This window comes from Trichosurus vulpecula, chromosome 4 (genome assembly GCF_011100635.1).
Source record: "Trichosurus vulpecula isolate mTriVul1 chromosome 4, mTriVul1.pri, whole genome shotgun sequence".
Lineage (NCBI taxonomy): Eukaryota > Metazoa > Chordata > Mammalia > Diprotodontia > Phalangeridae > Trichosurus > Trichosurus vulpecula.
Genome location: NC_050576.1, coordinates 395351642 through 395375670, shown reverse-complemented (window position 1 = coordinate 395375670; position 24029 = coordinate 395351642). Strand labels below are relative to the sequence as shown.

Genomic DNA, 24029 nt, shown 5'->3' with positions numbered 1-24029 from the left:
TGGGGACTTTCAATTTGTTCTTTTTATATTTTTTTTAATTGTACACCCAATTCATTAACCATCTCTTTCTCTATTTTATTCATATAAGCATTTAGAAACATAAATTTTTCCTCTGATTTCTGTTTTTGCTGCATCCCAGAAGTTTTGTATGTTGTCTCATTATTGTCATTCTCTTTAATAAAAGTTATTGTTTTTATGACTTGCTCTTTAACCCATTCATTCTTTAAGATTAGGTTGTTTAGTCTCCAATTAATTTTTAATCTGTGTTTCCATGGTCCTTTGTTAAATGTAATTTTATTGCATTATGATCTGAAAAGGATACATTTAGTATTTCTGCTTTTCTGCATTTAACTATGAAGTTTTTATGACCTACCATATGGTCAATTTTTGTAAAAGTGCTACCTACCACTGAGAAAAAGGTATATTCCTTTCTATTCCCATTCAATTCTCTCCAGATGTCTACCATATCCAGCTTATCTAAGATTCTATTAATACTTCCTTCTCTATTTAATAAACTAATAAGAGTATATGGCCAACACAGATCATTCAGGTCAATGTTACACACACTGGAGACTAAATAATTTTACTTTATATTTTATTCTGATCAGATTTACTAACTCTCTTCACTCTGTGCTATTTAGATATGTCCCTACAAATGAGACTTTTAAGAAAACATAGATTTTCATACATCGTGTTTTCTAACTCTCCAAAACCAAAGTGGATTTTACTCAGGATGGTGTATTCCAAGATGGTACCTAATTCTAAAGTGCACTGCATTATGAATCAAAGGTTCAAATCTCAACTCAGCTACTTACTACCTGTGTGTCCTTGGGCAAGTTGCTTTACCTCAAGCTGTCTCACTTTCTTGTCTTTAAAATGGAGAGAATGGTACTAAGTTACCTCTAAGATCCCTTTTTAGTTCTAAATCTATGATCCTATGACTTCCTTGTGGGAAAAAAAATTCTGAGCAGTTTCTGCTATCTAGATATTTCCCTTAGCCTGATTATCTATGTTGCAAGCAAAGTTATTGGCACCATAAAACATTGAAAACATTCTTTAAATAACATTATTTACATAGATGTTTGTGGAATAAGGAGCCAGGAAAGAAAGAAGTTTGCTTTGTTCTTCCCTCAATGTTAGATAGCATCTCTAAGGTATAATAAAATGCAACGATTACGCAAGTTCCCACATTTTGGATGCCCACCACCAGACACTTTGAGAGGTGACCCATAAGAAGAAACATAAGGTGGTTTCACCAGTTTCTACTAAAAATTCCCTAAGACTCAAATCCATATAATCAGTCTATAAATTTCAGTAGCTTACCTCACTAAATGCTAATACAAATTCAGGTGACTGCCTCTACCCCACTCCTGAACCCATGTCACTAACCTTTCAGTTACTTCTTTTTCTCTCCACATCTGTCCCAAATGTCCATTTTAACTAATTTTTACCCATTAAAATATTCAGGGAGGAAGAAAGGAACCCCACAAAGTGTAATTTGTCCCACACCTAGCAAAGTATTCATTTAAGGACAGTTCTCTTGGGGTTGCCAAAGAGTGATCTTTGAAGGTGGCCTAAACTTTGTGTTGCCAGTCATCTACAACTTTAAAGTTTACATATAGTAAGATGATTTAGTTTCCTGGAATTAATTAAAAATTTCCTGGCCATTGATAAGCAAATATAGAAACACTAAGGCCAAGTTATGTAGTATAAAACACCAAGCAAAGTCCACCTTCTCATTCTTTCTGAAAATGTCTTGGGGGACACAGGAGAAAAAGGAATGCAGTAGTAAGATAACATGAGACAGACAGGATTCGGTGCCTTCCTTCTACCTCCACTCAAATATTTTTTTAAAAAAACAGCCTAGAAAAGCTTAAGATCCATTGTCCTACTTTACTAGGTGATTCAATTTGGCATGTCATTTCCATTCAAATGAATCTATAAGTGAAAGAAAGTAACTTTCAGAAATGAATTTCCTATGCTCAGTGAGATGAAGCTTGGGTTAAGAGAAAAAGAATATAGGACTAGGGTCACTTACTATATCACTCAAAAAGAGTGATCTAGGGGAGTCTACCATGATATCATTGTAATATACTACTAATTAGAATAATAATAGCTATAATAATATGTAGTATTATAGGACACTATAAAGTCTTCAAAGCCATTGATATACATGATCTTATCTGACTCACCACAATGAGGTTCAAAGGTACTATAAGGCACCTTATGTACGTTCTGGGGCAGCTAGGTGGTGCAGGGGATACAGTGCTGCACCTGAAGAAGACTCATCTTCCTGTGAGATATTATAAAATAAAAAGTTCAGTTTCCACACAAATGAAGCCACAGGGCCCCTCTTGTGAAATCCTCCACCCAGAGGACTTGACAACCTAAAGGTTGCTGGCATAGGGTCTGCGACAGTCTTGTGAAATAAGTTTCTGAACAGATGGAGCCATAGGGCCCTGACCTCGGGACAGCCCAAGGGTTGCTGAGATTAGAAAAAGACCTTAAAAATAACCTGACCACTCAACCATGTATGGAAAGGCGCGTCCCTCCCTTTCTATTCAAGCCTTGGTCATCAACAATTTAGCAACTGTTTAATAACTAACATGGGCATATAGAGAATGATGTAACGGGGAGGACCAGGACCAACTCTGATCCAGAGGGGAGGGGTTGCTACTAACCTGATCTAGAGGGGGTCACTAATCCCATAAAAAGCCCACCTCTGCTCTTGTCTGGGCACACTTTTCCCTTCTGTGGATCTGTGCCAGCTTATCAAGAACTGAAAGGGGAAACCCTTCAGCCTCTTGAATAAAACGCTTGAGACTCCAACTTCAGAATTGAGTCTGGGGTCTTCTTTGTATCACTCCTGAGTTCAAATTTGGCTTCAGATACTTAGTAGCTGTGTAACCCGGGTCACTTCGCCCCATTTGCCTCAGTTTCCTCATCTGTAAAATGAGCTGGAGAAGGAAATGGCAAACCACTCCAGTGTCTTTGCCAAGAAAACCCCAAATGGGCTCCAGAAGAATCTGACCAAATCCCTCTGAGCAATATTGCTAGAGGCCTCATAAGGCTGTGAAGCAGATGTCCCAAAAATATGGAATGGAATGGTACAACATGGAATGGGGGAGGGAGAGAGTTTGTGTTTGTCCATTAGAGATATTTTAAAGAAAAAAAAACTGTCACAACCACAGTAATGTAAATGAAAGCATCTCTAAAAGGTATCAAAATTCACATCAATGAAAGTAACTCTGGCTACTCCCAACCTCCTACATTGAGCTCAGTACTACAAGACTTGCACTAGTCTGGTTGACAAAGCACTCCAAGCCTGGGATCCGGGTAAAGGGAATCTGCATGAAGACTTTAAGCCAGGAAGAACTGCCCACAAACAGCAGGGGGGGACAATGGATAGCTCTTTTAAAGGGAAGACAATGGATAGCTCTCTGTTCCTTCAATTAAATCAATTGTGTGTGTGTGTCTGTGTGTGTGTATGTGTGAGTGTGTGTGTGTGCAGCCTGTTTCTTCATGAGACAAAAAGCACAAGTGGTTCTTACAGCTTACGTGGCATTAGGTGACCAGCAGGAACTCCCTACAGTTCCACAAATTTACAAGACAGGGAACCTTCTGACTTTTGGATGCTGTTTACACTCTATTATACGTATACTATCAGCACCATAACATGATTAATTAGCACTACTTTGTGATTCTAGCTGAATACTGTTAATTTCTCTTTGTCCTTGTTGTTGAGTCATTTTTTAATTGTATCCCACTCTTCGTGACCCCATTTGGGTTTTCTTGGCAAAGACAGTGAAGTGATTTGCCATTTCCTTCGAGCTCAGGGACTGGAGGAAACAGGGTTAAGTGACTTACCCAGGTCTGAGGTCACATTCTAACTCGGGAACATGAGTCTTCCTGATTTCAGGCCCAGCGTTCTATCCACTGCACCACCTACCTGCCACCAGACGTTTGGTTATATACATGAATAAAGGTAGCAATGCTCACTTGTTCGTTTCCAAATGGAACTTGGCTCAGGAGTCAGAGGACCTGGTTCAAATCTTATTTAATATGCTTACTACCTATGTGATCTAGGCAAGTCCCACTACTCTCTGGGCCCCCAAAAAAAGTCACCTCCCAACATATCCACCCCTTCATCATCCTCCGAGCTCTTTTTGGGGAGGAGTTGTACAATGATAACTGGATGTTGTACCAGCAGCAATATGAAGGACCCACTCACTTTTAATCCCAGTAAACAAGAACTCCCTTTTCCTACTGCCCATGTGAGTGCCCACTCCTCTGACACTAAGATACTACTGCCACCGGCACCCACATTTCTACCCCTGACCACCACTGTCCACCACTACTGGAATCCCAATCTGTTCCATCTTCCTGCTTTTGTCTACCAGTGTTAGAGCCTGAATTTGGACCTAATGCTGTATACCACTAATGGGGCCCGCACATTTGCCTACCGCCCCTTGGCTAGCGCTGCAGGGACCAGTGTTTGTCCCTACTGTCCCTAGCTAGCACCTCCAGGGCTTCTAGCTGTACTCACTGCACAATCTGCCAAGGCTAAATGCTCTGCTGCCCTATAGCAGGACAAAGTGTTGCCAGAGGCCAGAGAGCTATCTTACTGCATATGTGGAGCATAGCTTTGCCTCCTATGTAGGATTTGCTGTTCCTGGCCTATGCTTCCACTGTCCTGAATTGAGCAGGAGTTCTGTCTGCAGGTAGTCTGAGCTAGAGTCTAACTCTGCCCTCCTTTGGTGAGTCTGTGTACTGCAAATCAGAGTGTCATTGCCCCTGGCTGGTCCACCATATTTGTTGAGGTCACTGAAATGCCACATGCTACAACTCAGGAAATACCCCAAAATTCTGGATGATCATTCCAGAGTTTAGGTTCCCTTTCCCTTAGTGCATGAAATTCCCCCTACTACCAGCCAGCCCCAACTGAGATACCCAGGAGCTCTTGACGTCTCAAGCTAACTAGGCTGCCACCCAAGAACAGGAATTCTCAGCTCATAGTCACTCACCTATGTTGAGGAAAAGACATCAATCAACCAAACAAGAAACTCATCTATGCCAATACAAGGGCTCTGCTTGATGTTCAAGTCACTATCAGATACTATGTCTGGAAACTCCAGAAAGAGAGAATTAACAGTTCACAGTTAACAAATGAGTGGGAACTTTTTAAACTGATGCAGCATCCCTGCCTGTCCTCAGCTAATTAAACTGGGGAGGGAGAAGTAAAAGTGGTACATGGGGATGGCTACATGGTGCACTGGAGAGAGGACTGTGCCTGGAATCAGGAAAACCTGAGTCCAATTACAGTCCGAAATATTTACAAACTGCATAACCTTAGCCAAGTTACCTCTGTTTGCCTCAATGTCCTCAACTGTAAGAGGGGAACAGTAATAACACCCACCTCCCAGGGTAGTTGGAAACATCAAATTGGTCTCTGTCATCAACACTGATTTAGATAACAGTGAATCTGTGGTCTGATATCCTACTTTCCTCTACAGCCAAGTATGTTTCACATCTATTGCCCTATTTCCCATAAGACTCAACACTTGGAAGAACAAAAAAGAATAGGTGGAGCTAGGCATAAGGAAGAAAACAATGCATTTAAGCCTGTCACACATATATAAAGGAGAGTAGTTGATTCATAGGTAAGGGCAAGGTATAGATACCTTTGAATGCCAGCCTAAGAAATTTGGACTTTATTCTTGAATAATGGTAAGCGACTGACAGCTTTTGAGCAGTAGGACAATGTGTACGAAATGATATTTGACAATGGATATAGAGTAAATGGAGGAGAAGAAAAGTGGAGACTGAATGAGGAATTAAAAGTCATCCCAATAGATCAAGTAGGAATTAGAGTCTGGCCTGGTAGATGGCAGTGGGAACAGAAGATTAGGGTTGCTGTGAACGTGATAACTGACTGGATATAGCAAGGGAAATGGAAGGGTCAAGAAAGACAAAGGCTTTGCAAGATACATTATTCTTGGTTATACACCTACATTTTTCTTTCAGAATATTGTAATCCAATGATCTCCTCTCATTTATATTAGGAGATTTCAGGACTTACTTATGTAATCCTGAACAGTTCCTTGGTACCTGAAATCATTCTTTCTGGCTGTTTGCAATGTTTTTCCTTGATATGGAAGCACTAGATTTTGGCTATGAAATCTCTGATCCTTTTCCTTGGGATTTTTTAGGGGACAGTAATCCATGTGTATTTTCTATTTTTGCTTTTTCCTCTGGTTCCAATAGATCTGGGCAATTTTTATATAAATTTCTTGAAATATACTATCTAAGCTTTTTTTAATCGTGGTTTTTCAAGGTATCTGATGATTCTTAAATTAATTTCTCTTTGACTTGTTTTCCAGGACATAATTTTTAAAGCACCTTACATTTTCTTCTTCCTTTTTCAATCTTTTGATTCAGTTCTATTCCTTCTTGTACCATGGAGAAATTGGTTTCTTTTTGCCTTTTCTAATTTTCAGGGAGTCTATTACTTGAGTAAGATTTACCACTTTCCACTAATGCATTGTTGATGGCTTTGTGAACTGATCCAACCATTCTGGAGAGAAATTTGGAACATTGCTCAAAGGACAACCAAACGGTGCATACCTTTGAATGGGTGTTACCTCAGACAAACTGAGACCTGGCAAAGACTTAACTTAAAAAGGCCAAGGTCTCCACTGCATCTGGGGTCACCTTCACTTGTCCTAATCTATGTCTTGCCACTGGACCCGGATGGCTGCAGAGGAGAGAGTGAGGCTGTTGACTTTGCACAGTTACTTAAATCCAATTCACTTGTAAGTCAAGACATCACCCTCTTAATGTCATTGCTCCTCTTCAAGAACAAAAGACAAATAACAACAGCCACTAGGTCTGTATGGCAAAGAGATCATTAAAAAAATAGGACCTACATATACAAAAATACCTATAACAGCCCTTTTCGTGGTGGCAAAATATTGGAAATTGAGGGGATGCCCATCAGTTCAGGAATGGTGGAACATGTCATAGTATATGAATGTAATGGAATACAATTGGGCAATAAGAAATGATGAGTGAACAGATATCAGGAAAACCTGGACAGACTTGTACAAAATGATGCAAAGCAAAATGAGCAAAAGCAGGGAAACATTGTACATAGCAACAGTTGTATCAGCTATTCTCAGGGACACTATGACTGCAAAACAAGTGCGAAGGACTCCTGATGGAAAACGCTATTCATATCCGGATAAAGAACTGATGAACTCTGAAAGAAGACTGAAGCATACTTTTTACACTTACTTTATTCTTTTCATGTTTTTTTTTCCTTTTTGATCTGTTTCTTCTTTCACAACTGTGACTAATACGGAAATATTTTTACATAATTGCACTTATATAATCTATATCATATTGCCTAACATTTTAGGAAGGGGGTATGGAGAGAGAGAAAAAATATGGAACTCAAAAATCTTGTAAAAATGAATGTTAAAAATTGTCTTGACATAGAATTGGAGAAAAATACGATTTTAAAAAGACTTGTCACTTTCTGTCTAAGGCATTTATTCTTTTTTCATTTATTTCCTCCAGACATTTTATTTATTTTTTAAATTTTGTTACATTTATTTTAAGTATTCATGCAGTTCTTGTAGAAAAATTACATTTTCCTCTAAGTCTCTACTTAAAATGTTAGGAAGTTACTCTCTCCTTCTAGGTTGGATTTTTTGGTATCTTTGGATCTATTATCATTCTTTGTATTTATCTGTATATTCTTATGCTTACTTATCTCCCCAGATGTAATTCCCAAATTGAGAGTTCATTCCAGTGCCAGACTCTACCTCCTGCCATGCTTTTAGTAGGCAGTCCTTATTCTCAACCTAAGTCATCTGGGTTCCTGCCTTTGACTGTATATATCCCCCTGTATCTTTGAGGTTCTGACCAATAGATGTTCAAGAGCCTATGTTGTGTCTCAGGGGAAAGTGCTTGATACCTCAGAGGCCCTAAGCCTGGGATGTTACAGGTCTTAGCACTACCATGATTCCAGACATAGTACACTGGTCATCACCAGTCACAGTCACTTCCAACTTCTACACTGTAGGTTTCCAACCACTGTGGAATTTTTTCAAGGGAACCTGCTATACTCGCTGCCTCTGAATGTAGATCATGGAAGGTTACACATACCTCTGGATGTTCTCTAGTGTGCTGAGAGGCTACTAGTTTATTTACTTAAGTACAAGTGATAGCTTTTCTAGTGAGCCACATTTTCTGTCGTCTATAAGTTCTGGTTGACTTTTTGCATAGCTCAGGAGTGGAAGAATTCACTGTAGTTCCTCATTGGATTTCTTGATCATTATGCAATCTAACACTATTTTTAGTTGTTACTTTTTTTGCCCTCTGTCAGACAGCTGTCTTGATGAGAAGTGTCCAGGTACTGGATTCTCTTCTACCATCTCTCTCTCTCTCAAACATCAGTCTGACATCACCAATTGCCTGTTGAAATTATGTACTGAATATCCCAAAGACGTCCTATTCAAAACAGAACTCATTATCTTTTCCTAAAAATCCAACCCTCTTCCAAATATCCTCATTACCATCAAGAACACCTCCATCCTTCTGGCATCTAAGGCTCACAGCCTTGACCCCTCATTATCATTCACCCTACATATCCATTCAGTTGCCAAAGCTTGTAGTTTCTACCTCTATAACATCTCTCAAACAAACACAAACTTAGTTCAATTCCCCCACTATCTCTCATCGGGACTACTGTAATACATCATAATTGATCTCCCTGACTCAAGTCTCTCCCTGACCCAATCCAATCACATAACTGTCAAGTGACTTTCCTTAAAACATAGGTCTGTCTGACTATTCCACCCTCCCCCTTCTCAATAAGTTCTAATAGTTCTCTCTTACCTCCAGGATCAAATATCTCTCTTTGACATTGTTTCTCATCACCATTGCCTATAAACACAGATTCATTTTTTCCATGCTTCATTTACAGAAAAGCAATTCCTGAATCTTAATGCTTTATTTGCTTTTTTTCCTACCAGGAACAACATGGCTACAAGAGATTGTAGATATGATACAGAATGATGGAGATGTTGAAAAAACAAGACGAGCTCCAATTAACATACGAAATCCTTTCCTTGAAATAATAAGGCTAGCCTATGATGGTAAGTTGAATATGAACAGTAGCCAATTTATGAACACAACCTACAGATTACCCATAAACCCAATGACCACCCTTACTCCACTTTAATCACATACTAATATTCTCACAACTTAGACCCTATCGTCTCAGAATTATACCACTTCCAAGATCTGGAACTTTAAAATTCTATTCTCTATCCACATTTATTATACCTTCACTCCCAACATCTTGCCTTAATATGACCTGTGGTCCATGATCCATCTCTATTCTCCCTGTCTTCCCCACTCCGGCTTCATTTGCCTCCACACCTAGCATTAACCTCATGTTTTTCCTCCTATATAATTCATTGCCTACTACCCTAGAACCATAGAATCATAGGACTTCAAGCTCAAAGAGACCTTAGATCAACCATTGGGACCTAGTCCAGCCCTCTGGTTTTACAAATGAGGCCCAAAAGTATAAAACACCAAAGGGCACATAGATAGCAAGTACTTAAGCCAAAATTGGAAAGCAGATCATCTGACTCCAAATGTTGTACTGAACACTGCACCACATCCTTGCACCCCTGAAATTCCCATGTTCCCAACCCCTTAAACACTCTTCCCTCAATCATCCCCACCACCTGATTCCTTTGTTCTTGCTCCAGGTCTTCAAGAGAATTCACAAAATGGAACAAATTTCACCTACTTCAAATATTTAATACACAAACTCAACAAGGCCTTTTCTGCAGTTCTATGATCTCCTCTAAACTATGTTTATGGACTCTTTATCTCATTTGCATTAGCAATTGTAACAAATCTTTTCTCCTCTTCTCTCACTACCACCCCCAACTACACTATCGACCCCAACATTACATTAAATAACCTAGCATTCCACTGAGAAGACTGAGACCATTTTTGGTCAGCCTCAAACCCAGGCTTCCCTACCCTGTTCTTCATAACTTCTTTACTGCAGTGGTGTCAAGTTCAAATAGCAAATGGGACCAACTAATCATTATCGAAAAGTTCCCAGCTGGTCACATTTTGACTTAGTTCTAAAACGCAATGTTATCTGTGTTTTGTTTTATTTTTATTTATTTTGTTAAGTATTTTGTTTAAATAAATAGTTAAATGTTTCCTAATTTCCCAATTAAATTTTAATCTGGTTCTTGCAACGGTGGAAGTGCTGTGGACAGGGTGTTTGATACCTCTGCTCTACATCATCACTCATTTTCTCCTCCCTCCCTCTGGTCATAGAAGAGCTATCCCATCCTCCAAATAAAACATCCTTCTAATTGTGACCTTGATTCTATCAGCTCTTGCTTTCCCCAGGATCTTGCTCTAATAGTTGTCTTCTCTATCATGAATCTTTAATCCTTTCCCATCTTCCTAAAAAGGGGGCTTAGTAGCCTCAGTTTAAAAACTAAATCTTATCTTGACCTTTCTATGAAACACAGCTGTCATTCTAGCTGTCACCTACCTCCCCTTCCCTGATAAATACTTTAAATTAAATTTTTTTTTAATTTTGAATTTAACATCCATCAACAAATATAAACATTTCAATATACAAAGAAGAAAAGGAAAGTTTACATAAAAACAGTGAGCTTGTTATATATTGTTTGTTTTCTTAAGAATATATAACATATATATATATGTAATTTAGTAAGGCACTAATAAAAAGGCTTCATTTATGTCCTCTTCTGTACTTCTTTGTTTTATTCTGTGCATTTTTAACTGTTTCATTCTTTTTGTGTATATGTCTGTTAGTAATCAACTACCATGAACCTTCTCTGTTGAAAGGATTGTCTCTAACCAATGCCCTCACCAGCTTACTACACATTTTCTCTTCAATCCCCTGAAATCAAGCATCTCCCTCTACTTTTGAAAATAAAGGAGTCTAAAGAGTAGGATTGACTTTATGTTTATTCGTTTGCCTAAAACACACAAAATCCTAATTCTGTACCAATGGCTCTTCTAATTTCCAGATAGCTTAAAATAGCCAAAAGGAGGGAAATAGGGAAAGGGAATAAGCATTTACACAGCACCTACTATGCGCCAGGCACCGTGTTAAGGACTTTTACACATATCATCTCATTTGATCCTCACAACAACGACAATGTAGATGCTGTTACTAAGCCCATTTTACGGTTGAGGAAACTGAGATAGAGGGTAAAGAACGGGCCATGCAGGGAGTGTCCTCATGAGGCAGGATTAGTTCTATCCGTGGTGCCACCTAGCTACAACATTTGAATTCAGAAATTCAGCTAAAACTGAATTGGAATACAGGAAAGAATATTACATTCTATGCCCACATCTTGCTGTTGTTCACTTGTTTTCAGCTGTGTCCACCCCTGCATGACCCCATTTGGGGTTTTCTTGGCCCAGATTCCAGACTGGTTTGCCATTTCCTTCTCCAGCTCATTTTACAAGTGAGGAAACTGAAGGAAACAAGGTCAAGTGGCTTCATGAGGGGCACCCAGCTAGTAAGTGTCTGAGGACAAATTTCAATTCGGGAAGATGAGTCTTTTTGACTTCATTCCCAGCACTCTATCTCCTGTGCCACCTAGCTGCCCCAGGCCTACATGGACTACTTTTCAAATTTCTCATCTCAAATGTGGTGTTTGAACTGGATGATCTCTAAGGTTCCTCTCAGAACTAAAATTTAATGTTTTACAAGACATACACATGGGGATAAACTGCAAACATAGTTTATGCTTTTCTTCTTGAACTCTTACAGGGAAAATAGCAATGTCCTGTGTATGAAGGGAGTGGCCCAAAAGGTCAGAAACTAGCTTTGAGTTACTCAATTGCCCTCCAAGGTATTGACAGAGGGAAAATAAAACTGAATAGCAATGTATATGGGATGAAAGACCCTCACCAATTAAAAGTTAATAAGAAGCCATCTCAGGATGGGAACAGAAATAAATTTTATTCAATTCTCGAGAATTGGGCATCCCCCGCGAGAACAATTCCAGCAAGGGAGGCGCTTTACAAAATGCAAAGCACCCATAATTATACCTAACACAAGAGAATTTCCGCCCATCTCTGACCCATCTCACCATTGGGTGGGAGGCAGGCTTACAATCTGAGCATGAAAGCTAGACAAAGAACCAAGAAATTGAGGCACATAAACTGCAATTCCCATTCCCTTAGTTAATGATTACACTATAAATCTAAAGAAGGAGAATAGGATAAGGGGAGGGGGAGACACTCTCCATTCTTTACACTAGAGAAAAACAGGTCATTATGACCCTGTTCTTACTAAGCAAATCTTTAAACCAGAACCAGAAGAAAGAACAAAAAGTTTCAGGGTAAACTTTCCCAGAGGCTGAGCCATCAGACTCTCATGGCCTTAGAATTTTTACACTTCCCTATTTCTTGATTTTTAAACATTTCTTAGTATAGATATACATATATATATATACATATACATATTTATACATATCTTCCCTGTGAAGTCTTCACATTTTATTTACCTCACACAATAGCAATGAGGGAATGAAAATAAACTGTCTTGCAGGACTGGACCAGGCTAATGAAATGCCTTCACCAAGAGTCATAAAAACCCATCTTCCTGTGCAACTATTGCCTCCATCCTTCTGGCAAGAAAAGTGTAAGGTAAGAGTCAACATGGTGGGAAGGAAGAAGCAGAGGCCGGGAAGTCATTGCAGATGGGACTATGTGTTACCCAGGCAGAAAAATGGATCAAGTTACATGTCTACTGTGCCACAGCTACCAAGAGTACCTGTAGTTGAGGCCAGAAGACTGCTGCAACCAGGAAAGTAGAACATTATGATTCCCTGTCTGCAGAGACATTCTATGCAGAGCTATAATGCAGAGTGGGGTAAGTAGGATATTACCCCAGGCATGGCTGAATTTAGAGAGTACAGCACTGGTATCCCAAACTTGAGAGGCATTGCTAATAGCCCCAACTGAAAGGTAGATGTGGGAGGGGTCCAGAGATGTACTAGAGTAAGTTCAATCAGATTCATGACCTCCCTCCCCAACTCCAATAGAAGAGGTGCAGGAGAGGAGGGGATATCCTACAGACATGGAGGCTCTAATGTCATAAACTGTCAACCCTTCACCTAAAGATAATTCTCTCCCTTCCACCATTGCCGCCCCACACACACACACACACACACACACACACACACACACACACATATACATAGACAGGTAACCTCCAGCTCCTGATGCCCTTTCTCCTTTTCAAAGGATCTCACGTTTTCTGCCCCTTGCCTGGGACTAGGCCTGGTGCACCATCAGATCGAAGGGGATGACATAAATGCGCTAGTCACTCTTGATGGTGGAAGCAAACTGCTGCAGAACACGGGACGGAATGGGACGGCATGTGCACGTTCAGGAGTTCACCTCAATGGGGGGAAAGACTACGTTTTCATGTGTGACAGATGAAAGAGGAGATAGTGGAAAAAAGGCAACCAAGAAATATGAGATAAGGAAGAAAAGATAAGGGGAGCTCTCAGCTTATTGCCTTAATTTTTCAGTGAAATATGAAGCAAGGTTCTCAGCTCAGAAAGGAGGGCAAGGAGGTATGGGACATTTGAAAACATTTGAAAAAACATTATGTAGTGAATAGGACAGTGATTTGATTAGGCAGGCACAAATGGATCCCCTTGCTAAGTGAGGGCCAAGTTGAGACTATGTAAATTGCAGTAGACTCAGAACAGTTTCATGATTTTCTCTAGCTTCATCCAGCAGATCATGGAGGAGTAAAGGCAGTATATAGCAGAAGCAATCTAAGACCGAAGCCCAGAGGGACAAGATTGGCAACAGCATAAAAGGGCAAGGAAAGTGGGAGAAGAGGAGGGTGTACACTTGAACTGGCTGACCAAGGGGTCAAGATGGGGATTGAGGAGAGTATAGTCGGTATAGAAGTATTTATCTGGGAAAAGATCTGAAGGGTGGAAGACTTAGAGGTCCTAGTAAGGTTGAATAATACAGTTAGGAGCTGCAAAGCACAGGCAGAAGTGGAATGATGACACATTATGATAAAATAAAGAAATTTCAAAGTTCATGAACATGGAAGCAGAGCATATATCGGTATTGGCAAGATCAAGGGGAGTTCCATCTCTGTGTGAAACTGAGCTGAGGGGAAGGAGCAGGAGTAGAGAAATAAGTTAAGGAACTGGAAAGCAAGGGTGTTTGAGGGAGTATTAACAATATGCTGAAGTCCCTTAGTATGAGTGCAGGAGTTTGGGAGGCAAGAAAGTATGTGAGCACTGAAGCACTGAACTCCTAGAAAAAGAAGAAAAGTGTCCTGGAAATCTGTGGATAGCTACCACCAGAATTTTTTAATGGATAGAAATGCCCTTTTCTTCTGTCCCATTTGTTAACTTAGGAAAAGTCTACTGCTCTTGAATCCCCCACCCTTAAAAGTTTCTTTTCTGATTCCAAGATGTTGTGCACAAAGAAGCTTCACCTTATCCCAGCCAGTCAACAAGCATTTGTGAAGTGTTTACTATGTGCCAGGCATTGTGCTAAGTGCTAGGGACATGAAAGAAAGACAAAAACATGGCCTCTGCCTCATGAAGCTCATATTCTCACAGGGGAGGCAGCATGCAAACAACTATGTACATAGAAGCTATATACAGTAGAGCAAATGATCTCAGAGGGAAAGTGCTATTGGGTGCTAGGAAACAGAAGGAAAAGCATCCTTTAGAAGTTGGAATTTGATATGAAGTTTGAAGGAAGCCAAGAAAGCTAGGAGTTGGAGTTGAAAAGGAAGAGCATTCTAGGCATAGAGACAACCTGCACAAATGGACTATCCAGAGATACAGCTCTATGTGAGAAGCAGCAAATAGGCCAGTGTACTGAATTATAGACGGTGCAGAGGGGAATAAAGTATAAGAATACTGGGAAAATCAGAAACCACCATATTGTCTCCATGGGTTTCTATCACCAACCTACAGACAATGTTCAGGGCTCCACTTTCCCCTGCATAAGCCAGTGCTTACCATTACCCTGGAGTACACCCAGTTGCCCACCCCAAGCAAAGCTAGATAGAACATGACAAACATATGGTCCAACTAAACAATTTATGTAATACTAAACTGGTTACTAGTATTACCTAGATGGCACCAAGTTAATGTATTACTTGTCATGAAAAAAATATGATGCGACTTCTGGTGTCCTACACAAAGTGGCTTATTTTTTCACAAAATAAAACCTTAAGCCAAATTCTAATCAAACATAAAGTTGCAAGCTTCTTTAGGAAATAGAAAACTGTTCACTCCTATCATTGTGATCACATCCACAATCAAACTGGCATTAACTATGTTAAGATAAAAATAACAAAGGATATGCCAAGTCCACAACAGAAATTAGAAGACAGCAAACATACACTGACAAAAGATATATCAGTTTTAGCTTAAAACTTTTTCAAATATTTATGTTATGCCTACATGGGATTTTGGACTTTGTGTCCAAAGCAATTTTATTGACGCCTATTTCAGAGAAACAGATTAATTATGAATAAATGTATAGTGAAAAGTATATGTTAATGAACTCGATTTGAAAGCAAACAAAAAAGATATTCTGTTATGGTTACATGATAGGACTAGGAGTAGAGATTGTACCAGTGATTACATCAATATAGAGAATTTGCACTTCCAATGCAGATAGCAGCTTCTTTACAGCTGGCAATCTTAGACAATTACCTTCATCACTCAGCATTTAAGTGACCTTCTCAGGGTCACATAGCTAGGAAGTATCACAGGCAGGACATGAACCCAGGTGTTTCTGGCTTCAAGGATAGCTCAACACAGTCATGTACTGGAGTCAGCCTATACCCTCTCAGAAGAAAAATTTGTTAAACTTTCAGTGTGAGAATTTACACCTCAGAAATCAGACAAGCTACTGATAAGGGTTTGATTGATTGCTTTGTATATTTTCTAGGCCAAAGAAAATTATGTAGAAAATGTTAATAACGCTGATTCAACTCAAAAGTGTGTCAAGTGTACTTATTTCTTTTCTGGAGAGTCAGTTGCTAAACATTTGCCAGTATGCTCCCAGTTGTCCACCACATTCTCTCTCTGCCTACATGGTAGACATGCTAAATACAAAACTTTGTGTTTATCCTTCTCTCTGACAATTTATTTTTCTCCTTTCTTCCTACCTACTCCAGATCATCTATGTGGCCAGAAATCCCAAGGATACCATGGTGTCCTTTTTCCATTTCCAAATGATGAGTAAAGGACTTCCAGATCCAGGAAGCTGGGAAGAGTATTTTGAAAGATTCCTGGAAGGCAAGGGTGAGTGAGGTACAGGAAAATCAGCTCCTGAAGAAAGATAGTAATTCTGTTGTTAAAAAAAAGTGGTGAATATACCTGGCCCTGAAATTTGCTGGAGGATGGATAATGAACCTTGTAACAGTGGGAGTACTAAGGGGTTGGGATTTCAAGTCTATTTACATGCAGGGTACAATTTGGGAACCCCCTTCATTTTCTCTACATGAAAGTGTTTCAACCAGAGACATCATTTAGCATGAACAAATTTAACAATGGCAATAGGCAGCATTTGATTTAAAATAACAACTTTCTAATCTGTAGTAATTTTTAATATGCAAGCATGCTTTCAAAATTACACTCAAATCATAACTTTCTTGCATATGTTTCAATAAACTTTCCCACAGCAATGATCATTGAGAAATTACAACTCTGGTGGTATCAATTCTTGCTTCTCTATAACTTGCCAATGATTTGAGTTGTTTTAACTCTTTCAAGTGTGTAATTTTAACACTTTTCAGATAATCCACCATTTCAACCGTACAGTTAGTAAATATGACCTGTTATTTATCACAGAGGGAAGCTGGCCGCACAGTGGATAGCACACCAGCCCTGAGGTCCTGAGAACCTGAGTTCAAATCCAGCCTCACACACTTCCTAGCTGTGTGACCCTGGACAAGTCACTTAATCTCTCTATGCCTCAATTTCCTCATCTGTAAAATGAGCTGGAGAAGGAAATACCAAACCACTCCAGTAACTTGGCCAAAAACAAAAAAACCAATGGGGTCACAGAGAGTCACATATGACTAATCAACAAAACAACAGTAAAAATTTATCACAAATTTTGTCTGCAACGTAAGACTGAAGTTGCAGTTTTGTGACACAATTGAAAATTATAAGCCACATGAGAATTTAATTTTTTTCTTTTTCAGATTCAAAATTCTTACTTCAACATCCTTTTCCTTGCTTTCATTGTGACTTCACAGACATCTTGCCACTTCACATTTAGCTGAACTTCATCTTTATTTCTTTAAGCCAGATATCAATAAATTTGCTAGAGTAGTGTCCTTAACATCCATAAAGTATAGATTGTTATTGCTGCTCTTTGTCCTTTATGTTTGTCCATCATGAGCCTGATGTCTTCACTTCCACATGAATTGCATTTAAGTGAGGCAGAGCTGAGAAGTCATCAGCCTCACTCTCTCGTCCAGAGTCACTGGACTTTGACGCCTCTGAAGGAAGATATCAAAATAATCCTCAGCCCTAATACATTTCTTTTTTGCTATGATAATTAATATACCTTAGCATTATAGGAATTTGTTTCTCATGAGATATATCTGGTATAGAAAACATCTCTGTAATGTACTTAATGCTAGTTTTAATTTTCAAATTTTCTTTCTGCTTGTACCAAGAGTGGAGCCAATTCCATCACTTTGACTACAGGAAGCCTGAATGAGTCTTAGTGACCATGGTGAACACATGTGAAGAAGGCAAACTTAGGGATTAGTAGGTTTGGAGTGAGGCTTTCCTGAATGAGTCAAAAGAAGATTATAATCCATTCTCAGTTTCCATGCATGGCATTCAATTCCAATATAGTTCTGTATCACAGTGGGTTAGATACTGGACCAGGAGTCAAGAAAACCATAGTTCAAATCCAGCTTCAGACACTGGACTAGCTGTGATCCTGGATAAGTCACTTACTTACCCTGTCTGCCTCAGTTTCCTCATCTGTAAAGTGGGGATAATAATAGCACCTACCTCCCAGGGTTGTTGTGAGGATAAGTCTTAAAGTCTTATATAAATGCTACTAGCTATTATTATTATTACAAATTTGAAAACCTTCCACCATCTTCTCTCCCCCATCCAGTCCTAGAACAATTCAGGGCCTCTGAAAAGGGCTTCCTAAGCATTCAAAAGATTAGCTCTAAGAATCCTCATTGGAAAAAAACATGAGGATACAGAATATCTGATTGTCCAGTACGTGATACGCAATGGACAAACAACCCACATAGCTCCTCCATCAGCACACAATTATAATGATAATAATAATAGATAGCATTTGTGTGGTGGTTTAAGGTTGGAAATGTGCTCTATAAATACATGTGCATATATAAACACACACAGAGATTTTTATGCAGTTTTTGTATTGACCTCAATCTTCTCTCTGAAACTAAGATCCATCTTGTTAATACCCCGTTCCTCTGGCAAAGTTGTATACAACGGCAATTGCAAATAATAGATTACCACAATCTCCAATAATTTGAAGTTTAAAATTGCCCAAAGAGGAAAAAAGAAAGCTGCACCGATTATATATAAGTAATTGCATAGGAGCTGTTATGTAAACATATCAATCAAAGCTGTTATGTAAATATAGCATGCAAAGATGTAGCAAGAAAAATGGTTAATTAATGGTTAACTAATGAACAGGCCACATAACCCATTGATATCTAGACAATGTCAAGAGACATAAAAGGACAGTATATTGAGTAGACCCCCCCCCCACCCTAGTATCACTATTTATAAGACAGAGACAAGAGTCTCACAGTATGGAGATGGGATAGAGGAGTTAATTGCCATGTGCATTATTAAAGGGATTATTTACATCAATGAGATCATAGATTCATTGAGGTACTGAAGAAGATAAACCTCCTGGGATTTTCCTAAGCCACATCCATGCCTTTTAGAGTTGTCCTGATTTCCTTCAGGAGGGTCAGAAGGCTGGGGATCAAGCAGCGTCAACTCAACTATCCAATATGTATATACCATATTGGACATAATATGTTAAAAAACATAACAGTTCTGTAAAATCTATTTACGTATAGGTGATTGTGATTTAAGAGATGTGGCCAAAGTTCCCATGTTAAAAAAATATCACACCCCCTGGGATGCCACAGGACTTGTCAGTCATTATACTCACAGTGCCAACAAGCATTTCCTAAGTGCTTGCTACGTGCCAGGCACCGTGATAAGAGCTGAGGATACAAAGAAAGGTTAAAAACCCCATTTCTGCCCACAAGATGCTCACATTCTAATGGGGGAGACAACACACAAACAATACATACACACAAGATACATGAAGGATAAGGAGGAAAGGCACGAATAAAGGACTCAATAATTCCCCCACATTCACACTGAAATGCAAATATCTCTGGGACAGGTAACACATTAATGTGTCAACAATATCTTAGTGTGAATGACATTATAATATTGCTCTCTAATGTGACAGAATAAAAACTGACCCTCCAGGACTACAAAACAGACATTTTGATAGATGGAAGTGTGGAGAGACATTGTACATACCAAGTTCTGAGTACTGGCGTGAGAAAAGTGCGGTGTTCTGCAAGAAAAGATAAGATCAAAATCAAACATCTCTTACTTTATAGCCTTAGCTGGACTCAGCCCTGCCCTCACATAGGTATTCCAAATGTCAAATCTAGTCAGTTGGCATCAGGCAGGCAAGGTTGAACCACCAAGGTTGCCAAGAGGTAAGAGTTGGCTGGTCAGTAAACATCAGAAGCAGAGGTTGAGATACGAGATGTCAGAATAAAAAGAAGTAAAAAGCAACAAGATGGTCAGAATCAAGACCAATGTTGAAACCAGAAAGTCTGAGGAAGTGGGATCCACAGGTTCAGGGGCCAAGGTCCAGGTCATTTCCTAGATGAGACAGAAACAGACCATATACCGAAAGTGTGCTGATACCAAACATTCTCTTTGCTCTTGTCCCAGGGAGTAAGTAGCAGCAGATATACTGTCCTTAACTCTTTGTGACTAAGATAACCATGATCCTCTCTTTCAGGTCCATGGGGTTCCTGGTATGACCACGTAAAAGGATGGTGGGAAGCAAAAGACATTTATCCCATTCTCTACCTCTTCTATGAAGACATTAAGAAAGTACATAATAATTTGGATTGTACATATGCCTATTTTATCTATCATTTCAATTTTATGAAAGTAATGAAGAAGACTAAGATGCAATATGTCACAATGAATAGACTTCTAGTCTTGGAGTCAGGAAAAGCTGAGTTCAAATCCTACCTCTCATTTATTGACTGTGTGACTAAGGTCAAGTTAAATAACCTTTCTAAACCTTGGCAAACTCTTTGGGTTGCACACTTTCTTTGCATTCTTAAAAATTATTGAGGACCCCAAAGAGCATTTTGTTAACGAGCAGCATCTATCAATATTTTCTATATTAGAAATTATCATTGGTACATTTTAAAATATTCAATTTATTTAAAAATAACAAAACCATTAAACATTAACTTAAATAATATAGTTATACTTTTAAAAACCACATTTCTGAATCAAAACATAATAGTGAAAAGAACAGCAATTTTTTAAGTTTTGCAAATCTAAGTAATGTCTGGTTAATACAAAGCAGTTAGACTCTCCTACCTTTTTCTACATTTAATCTGTTGGGATATGTTGTTTGGGTTGGCATTTATGAAGAAAATCTGGCCTCACACAGATATGTATTGGGAAAAGGGAAGAATTTCTCATAGGCAAAGAATATGTTTGCATTATTAATATGAAAGGGCAGCTAGGTGACCCAGTTGATAGAGTGCTATGCCTAGAGTCAGGAAGACTCATCTTCCTGAATTCAAACCTGGCCTCAGATGCTCAGATGTGACCCTGGGTAAGTCACTTAACCCTGTTTGCCTCACTTTCCTCATCTGTAAAATGAGCTGGAGAAGGAAATGGCAAATCATTCCAGTATCTTTGCCTAGAAAATTCCAAATGAGGTCCTGAAGAGTAAAACACAACTGAAACAACTGAATAACAACAATTACGAAAATAATTTTTACCTCACACACCCCCTGATAGGGTCTCAAGAACCTCTAGGGCTTCCACAGACTAACACTTTGAGAACCAATGATCTCATCTAACCTCTTCATTTTACATACGAGGAAACTTATACCCAGAGGTAAGATAACTTATACAAGGTCAAATCTATATGAATAAGACGTGAAGCTAAAGCAGTCTACATTGCCTGGAATCTGTACCTACTACAAAATTTTAGTTGTGCACAGGTCAATTAGCAGCTACAAAAGATTTATCCAAATCAGAAATCCAACAAACAAAAAATGTTCTAAAAATCCAGATTTCTAGCATCTTTCAAGAGCCTTTTAAGAGTTATTAGTAACTCACAACAAAGTAGCCTCCAGTAACCACTTTTCTACCCATTGCATCATATACTGCTGGGGAGAGAAAATTTACTTGGCTCTTTCCCAGGGACACTCAACTCAATCCATTTAAAACACGGCATTCCCATTTCTCCTGTATTTATGCTTATTATCATCTCTGTTCCTTTTCAAGTTTAAATAAGTTCTAATTCCTTGACTCTCCAAACCTTTTTTCTATGGCCTTTCATTCTAACATTTGAATGATGTAGTGATTGTTTATGTCCTAAATTTCTTCATTGGCTACTGTTCTCCATTATTATTTATGTGATTTTCTTCTTTTCTCTTTCCCTCCCTCCCTTCTCATCTCTGCCCTACTGCTGCCTTCATTTCCACATACAGTTAATTACCCTCCCTTTGGAATATTATGCTGCTTTGTGCTTCCCCCTGTTGGTCAAGAGTATGCTGTTTACCCAGCTTAGAACGAGTGTAGGACCTCAAAATTATATTACATCTGATAGAATTTTTGGCAGTAGTTTCAGGCATCCCACTCTCCTAACCCACAATAAGTCTCTAACTCCTTTCTAACCCACAATAAGTCTCTAACTCCCTCCCCCAAGAACATATGGACCCCAGTGAAAATCCCTATGGAGGTTCATATCCTTCAACTCAGTCATTAGAGGGTGACTTAACCCCTAGGGCATAACTCAAAGATTTCACAATACCAGGAATAAGGAAGATCTCCACACACCCTAGAGGAAATGTCCTTAAAGTCATTGACTCCTACAATGAACTGCTCTCAGAAAATTCAGAGAAGGCGTCAGTCGGAAATACAACTCATAAGCTAGCATAGATAACCAGCTATGGATAGGGATTCAGTGTTGTTTTTATAGCCTGTGTCTGTTTATGCTAGGGCATAAATGATAGTAATAGGTAAGTAAAGCTAATCCAAAGCAGACCAGGAGCCAACCCAAAGGCACCACTAACAAACATGCCTTCAAATTTGTTCAAGTCACTGCCTCAGATCGAGAATCTCCTCTATGCTTCCTATTGAAGCAACTGCCAGTTGAAAGAATGGCTAGCCCAGGAACTAAAAGAGGGAGTAGGTTAGCCACCTCAGGGTAATGGTAAATAGAAAATCTTGCAATGGAATAAGGGGATTAATAAATAATAATTATTATTATTATAACTGGCATTTCTATCGTGCTTTAAGGTTTGCAAAGCACTTTACAAATATTATGATGACTGATCCTCATAACAGGTAAGTACTGTTACCATCCCCATTTTACAGATGAGGCAACTGAGGCAGGCAGAGGTTAAGTGGCTTGTCCAGCGTTGCACAGTTACTCCTGTTTCTCAGGTAGCACTTAAACGTAGCTGGTGTAGAGGATAGAATGCCAGGTCTGGAACCGAGAAGACTTAAATTCAAGTCTGGCCTCAGACACGCACTAGCCATTTGACCCTGGGCACTTAACCTCTGCTTGCCTCAGTTTCCTCACCTGCAAGGTAAGGATAATAATAGCACCTACCTCCAAGGGTAGTTGTGAGAATGAAATGAGATAACAATTGTACAGCACCTCACATACTGCTTAGCATAGGGTAAGCGCTATATAAATGTTCGTTATTATACTCATTATTACTATTCCAGGCACAGTATATATTCTATCCACTGGACCACCTATTTGGCACCTCTGAAAGGGCAACAGAAAAGTCTACTTTGATACGTTAAGGGTTGCTTCCTTCTCTCCATGCAGAAAAAAAAAGACTATCTGTCACATATATGCCCCTTAAGCTGTAGAACAGCAATATTAACCCCTTTCCTCATCACTTATATGCTGCATGAAACAGGCTTTGAGTTTTAAAAAAATCACAAAGTTTACAAATGAAGCGCTAACCAAGAATTAAAATCTTGCTTCCGATGGAACTGGTATTGCCCAAGACCTTTTTAATAGAACTTCCTGTTACAAATCTCAGCTACCCTCAAAACTGACAAAGGTCTTCAGAACAACATCTAAGGAGAACCAGTGGATTTGTAAAGGGATGCATCACCATTCCCATATTAGTCCCAGTGGTGGGATTCAGACGGTTTGAACCGGTTTGGTAGAACCGGTACCTCATTTTAGGTTGGGCTGGCCAAAGCCGCTTGTTAGCACAGGGCTGGGCCTGGGCTCAGTTCAGCAGAGAACCGGTAGTTCACTCATTCGAGTCCCACCAATGATTAGTCCTCTGCTGTTATGCCCATTACCACATTTGGTCTTAATGTAGAAAGAAGAAGTTCTCATTTCTCCTTTCATTCTCTCTGCAGCACCCCAGGCGTGAAATTGAGAAGGTGATGGATTCCTGGGGAAGAAGGTGGATGAAAAAGTTTTAGATGAAATTATCTATTATACTTCATTTAATGTAATGAAGAAGAATCCCATGTCAAACTACACATTTGACCCCTTAATGAATCAATCTGTCTCCCCATTCATGAGGAAAGGTAATGTACATGAGTTTCTTTTCTATACGTTAATTTATTTATTTTAATTTTCAACATTCGACTTCC

The 24029-nt window shown here is 39.2% G+C and overlaps 1 pseudogene; it reads left to right on the top strand.

Annotated features, from left to right (window-relative positions):
* LOC118847572 overlaps nt 1-24029 on the top strand; it is a 36234-nt pseudogene that overhangs the window by 6285 nt on the left and 5920 nt on the right.